The sequence below is a fragment of the Propithecus coquereli genome, unplaced genomic scaffold (assembly GCF_000956105.1).
Source record: "Propithecus coquereli isolate 6110/MARCELLA unplaced genomic scaffold, Pcoq_1.0 Scaffold3, whole genome shotgun sequence".
In the NCBI taxonomy this organism is placed as follows: Eukaryota; Metazoa; Chordata; class Mammalia; order Primates; family Indriidae; genus Propithecus; species Propithecus coquereli.
In genome coordinates this window covers 20,907,358-20,913,357 of record NW_012148618.1, presented here as the reverse complement: position 1 = coordinate 20,913,357, position 6,000 = coordinate 20,907,358, and the positions used below count along the sequence as shown (strand labels likewise).

The 6,000-nt window shown below is 36.5% G+C and overlaps 1 protein-coding gene across 1 annotated transcript in view; it reads left to right on the top strand.

Annotated features, from left to right (window-relative positions):
- GABPB1 (GA binding protein transcription factor, beta subunit 1) overlaps positions 1 to 6,000 on the top strand; it is a 59,848-nt gene that overhangs the window by 43,725 nt on the left and 10,123 nt on the right. The gene's annotated exons all lie outside the window — the stretch shown is intronic.

The window sequence follows — 6,000 nt, the reverse complement described above, 5'->3', positions numbered from 1 at the left end:
TTTTGAGACAGAGTCTCACTCTGTTGCCCGGGCTAGAGTGCCGTGGCATCAGCCTAGCTCACAGCAACCTCAAACTCCTGGGCTCAAGTGATCCTATTGCCTCAGCCTCCCGAGTAGCTGGACGACAGGCATGCGCCACCATGCCCGGCTAATTTTTTCTATATGTATTTTTTTAGTTGTCCAGATAATTTCTTTCTATTTTTAGTAGAGACGGGATCTCGCTCTTGCTCAGACTGGTCTCGAACTCCTGACCTTGAGTGATCCACCTACCTCGGCCTCCCAGATAATTTTTCATTTTAATGCTACATCATAGTGGAATCTTTTTGCAGATATTTTAAGAGCTTGAATTAAGTAAAAGTTTAGGTAAGTATGTTGCCACCAATGTAAACAACTCAACTGAGGTGTGTAATCAAATAAATATCTTCTTCTCAAAGCTCAATTTGCACATACTCAGGCAAAGATAAATCTGACACAGATTATTTCTCTGATTCTTGGCTGTCCAGTTTCTTTTACCATGAGTTGTCAGATTCATTCTGATTCTAGAAATGTTTATATATATATTTTCAAGGCCTTGTTAGGATCTGGAAAATACAGTAGTAGTACCTCCATTTTACATGTGATGAAGCTGAGGTTAGTGGAGGTTGAATAATTTTATCCAAGGTCACATGGCTGTTAAGTGGTAAAAGGAAAATTATGCTCAAAATCTGACCGATTCCCAAGTTGTGTGTCTATGACCACTATAATATACTGTCTCTCCTATGCAATTTCTTCAGGTGATCTGTGGACTGGTCTCTTTTAGAATGTTTATAATTTGGTTTGTGATACTGGAATTGTGCAATATTGAAGTATTTGTGTAATTATCATTTTATCTTGTATCAAGCAAAAGCATTGCTATTTCTACTTTACTTCCGGGGTTTATCTGTTTCTGTAGCTTTTTCTAGTAATAAGTAGTGGTCTCTTGAAATAAGTGTTCTGCTACTGTCTTGCCCTGTTTAAATGATTGGAGACCAAAATATACTGTAAGAACATTGGTACGTTACCTATTACTGCTCACATTCTTTTCTTTTACCAACGAAGTAGTACAAGAAACATTTTTACTAGATACCAAATAACCAGAATGTAGCAGCAGATGGACTGCATTTTAAATGGAAACTAGCTGGTGGGGCATGGTCCTATATATAAAGGGAAGGCATTTGTAATAGTCTAGGGTACTAAGGCATTTCACTTTGAAATTATGGCTTTTAACAGCACCTTTAGGATTACATTAGGACCACCTTTGATATATAAAACAAATTTTAATGTTAGTCCAATGAGAACCTCATAAAGTCTATTATTAGTATAATGCTTTCATTGAGGAACCAAATAATACCTCTGTCTTTTTTTGATGTTGTGAGCAAATATAACTATAGGTTGTCAATGTTTGATGATTAAAATATCTCACTGGATTACTGTTGTTGTTCAGAGGAAAGAGATTACTTTAGTTGGAGTTGGGGATGGGTACAGTGGAGAGGGTCGTGTTGAATTGTGCCCTAAAGAGTGGGTCAGATTTAGACAGATAGGAACTCATTCCAAGTCATACCATTTTGGAAGTCATTTCCATTTTGAAAGTCATTCCAAAATGAAGAGACAGAAAAGTAAAAATTGCCTTTTGGGAATTGCAGTTATATTTTTTCTCACGAGGAAAACCACCACTGTGTGGTACACTATTCATTAATAAACAGAGGCAATTGTATTTTCATGTCTTTCTTCTAAAGCCTATAGGCTACTCTGGTAGGTCAGGGAATCTTCCTAAAGGAAGAGACATTGAAACCAAAGATTAAGAAAGAATTAGATAAAATTTGGGGGAAGAACATTTTAGGAAGAGGGAAATGTGAAGCTTTTGAGGCAGAAAAGAGCTTGTCTTTTCAGGGGATGCAGAGGCCAGTGTGGCTAAACCCAGTGGGTGGGAGAGTAAACCAAGGTGATTGAAGGTAAGATTATGGAGAACTTTAAAATGATCACTTTGGCAGGCTTAGAAGAATGCTCTGGAAGGAAGTTTAGTTAGGAGTCTAATGTAATCAACCAGGGAAGAGACACTATAATGGTAGCATAAATTATGATTTGACAAGGAGATAATAAGTGAATAGATTTGAGTTACTTGGGATGTAGACTTGGAGATTGTGATTGGTTAAGATGTGGGCCTTACATATATAGTGTAGTTATCTGGTCCTTTTAAAATACTCTTTCATAAAACTCTGTTTTGTAGCTTTAGCCTTCAGTCCTATATCAACTTTGCTTAGCTTTATTCTTCCTTGTGGCCCAGTTATATAATACTTTGATTAGCTTGACATCTATGCCACCCTTTTTGTATTTAGAGCAGCTTTTGCTAATTGCTAATAAGATGGTTTTTCAAAAGGTGTAATGCATCTGGTAGATGTTAACAATTCCCTCCTTTCTCCCCAATAGTGAAATTTGAACCAGGTCCCCTTTGCACGTTATTTTTTGGTCTGTTCCTAAAATAGGGTATTAAAGTCGAATTGGCTATAAGGGGTACTTACTGGGCCTCGTGAGATTGTTTTTGCTTTTTTGTTTTTAATTTCAGGTTCAATTACATGCATGGTACCTTTGAAATGTTGCTTTTCTTCAATAAGCATAGTTTCTATTTTATTGTTTAAATATTTCTATGAAGAATTTTCACTCTTTTAGAACATTTCAAAGACAGTCTTCTTCCCTATCTTATTTCATTTTTATGGCATTGTAATTCAAAAGTCATGTTGAACAAGAGACCTCAAATATCTTCAAAGGTACTGCAGATTATTTAGGCTCTCTATAAATATTACAACTTGACTTTTTTTTCACCCCCAAAAGATTTAGGGGGTATAAGTGTTTTTTATTGTATAGTGGTATAATCAGGGATTTTAGTGTACCCCTTGCTCGAATAGTATAGATTGTTACCCGATAGGTAGTTTTTGATCCCTCACTCCACACCTACCCTCTTTGACTTTTGAATTAGGTCAATGAATATTTATGACATTACACTTATTTTTTATCCAGGGGTTTTTACAATTTGAAATATATACATATTTATTCTCATTATTTTTTTTAATCAACAATCTTTTTAGAGTTTTTAGGTTTTCTCTTTTATTCTTTTATGTTTCAACATTTTACTCTTGGGTTCTTAGAGTTTCTGGGGGGCGCTTTGTCTTCTTACGTAATTGGTTTCCTTTTAATTTTTTCTTAAATACCTTACCAAGCACAACTTAAAAAGAAAGCTTTTTAGATGAAAGGCAAGAACTGATTATTATTTTAATGATAGTCATTGCAAATAATGCAAAGATGAAAGTTTTTTAGTTGTGCCTTGATTGTGTGTGATCTCAGAAATTTCTTACATATGATTATGCTTTAAAATATTTACTACCTGTAGTTAGTATTCAACCAGAGTGAACATTTCTTTTTCATATGGATTTTTTAAAAAAATATCAAAGCAATACTTTATGTTTTTGAAACCTTAGTAGTTCTATCAAATATATTACTATTGTATGCCCTACATTTCATGTTGTAATTATCTTCCTGAAATTTTTTTAAGTGCTTGGTGATAAAACCTAATTATAGTTTAAGGCAAACAAAAATAATGAAAGAAATCAAAACATAAAGGTTGTTTGCATTTTGAATATTCTACAGGGTTTGTATTGTGATTCTTGATTACCAAATAACACAGTAGCAGAGTTGAAGTCAGGCCTCTTGCCAAGAGTACATCTTAAAAAGTAGGATCCCAGTATTTATCTTGTCTTTTTAAAAAAGAAGTTAGTATATTTATGGCCTCCCTGTCTGTAGTAAATCCTGTGATCGTCAATATCCATGATGTCCTATTACAAGTTGGTAGCAACTCAGTGTTTCACAGCAACTGTGTATCTCGATGGTGGCTTGATTTCAATAGAGAATGGTTTTATTTAATTATACTTTTCGTAAAGTGTTGCCTCAACACTTTAAAAAAATGTGTTATTTAGAAGGCTGGGTATGGTAGCTTACGCCTGTAATCCTAGCATTTTGGGAGGTTGAGGCGGGAGGATCACTTGAGGCCAGGAGTTTGAGACCAGCCTGAGCAAGAACAAGACGCCATCTCTATAAAAAATAGAAAAATTAGCCAGCTATGGTGGCATGTGCCTGTGGTCCCAGCTACTTAGGAGACTGAGGCAGGAAGATTGCTTGAGCCCAGGAGTTTTTATGTTATTTCTTTTTTCTGAACTAGTTTTTTTTTTCTTTCTTTTTTTTCTTAATAAGAGACAAGGTCTCACTCTGTTGCCTGGGCTGGAGTGCAGTGGCCTGATCATAGCTCACTGTAACGTTGAATTCCTGGGCTCAAGTGATCTTCCTGTCTCAGCCTCCCAAATAGCTGGGACTACAGGTGTGTGCCACCACACCTGGCTAATTTTTAAACTTTTTTGTAGAGACAGGGTCTTGCTATATTGCCTAGGCTGGTATCAAACTGCTGGCCTCAAGCAGTCCTCCCACCTCAGCCTCCCAACGTGCTGAGATTACAGGTGTGAGCCACTGCTCCTGGCCTGAACTAGTCATATTTTCAAAAATTTTTTTATGTTGACAGTTTTCAGACCTATAGAAAAATCAGAGGATGAATTTGTACATCTTTCACCTATATTCACCGGCTGTTAACATCTTGCCATACCAATATGTTCTCATACACACGTAAACACACACATGCACTTTTATTTTGCCACGTTATCTGAAAGTAGGCTGCAGACATCATGATACTTCACCTTTAAGTACTTTGGCATGTATCGTCCAAGAACAAGGACTGCCTTCTACATATCCACAGCTCTATTTTATTTTATAAAAATATCAACATCACTTTGGTAACATATCTGACATGTGGTCCATGTTCACACTTCCCCAGTTGTCCTCCAAATGTCCTTTATAGCTATTTGTTTTTCATACAGGATCCAATTAGAGTTCACAACATTGTATTTGATTATTGTGTCTTCTTAGTCTCCTCTCATCTAGGATATTGCTATTGCCTCCCTTGTTCTTTATGACATTGAAATCTTTGTAGGGTCCAAGCTAGTTATCTGCAGGACCACCCACATTCTGGATTAATTTGTGTTTTAATAGTTAGATTCAGGTCAAGCATTTCTAGGAAGAACACCAGTGATATTTTGTAACTTCCCATTGCATCATCTCAGGAGGCAGAGTAATATCACCCTATCCTGATAATGACCACTTGGTGAAATGGTGACTGCCAGGTCTTTACAGGTAGATTTTCCGCTTCATAACTAACGGTAATCTTTAGTATGATATTTTGAGAATCCATTTGAATATCCCGCTTCCCCAAAACATTTCACCAATGCTTTTAGCACCCACTAGTGATCCTTACTTGAATAAATTATTACATTAGGAGTTACAATGATAATATTTCTTAATTTGTCATTCCTTTTAACATTATTTAGATGTCATTTTCTTTTTTTTTTTTTTTTTTTTTTTTAGACAGAGTCTCACTCTGTTGCCCTGGCTAGAGTGCCATGGCGTCAGCTTAGCTCACAGCAACCTCAAACTCCTGGGCTTAAGCAATCCTCCTGCCTCAGCCTCCTGAGTAGCTGGGACTACAGGCACGCGCCACCATGCCTGGCTAACTTTTTTTCTCTATATGTATTTTAATTGTCTAGCTAATTTCTTTCTATTTTTAGTAGAGACGGGATCTCGCTCTTGCTTAGGCTGGTCTCGAACTCCTGAGCTCAAACGATCTACCTGCCTTGGCCTCCCAGAGTGCTAGGATTACAGGCGTGAGCCACTGCGCCCAGCCTAGATGTCACTTTCCATCAAGATCTTTTCCCTTTCTCCCTTTCTCTCCTCTTTTATGAGGTACTATTAATACATATTTTTAAAAATTCAATGTTATAATTCACTGCTATCATTATTCCTTTTGATACTTTTTCACCGAAGTCTAACATACATACAGAAAGCTCATAGATGATAATTGTACAGTTTGAGGAATCATCACAAAGTGGT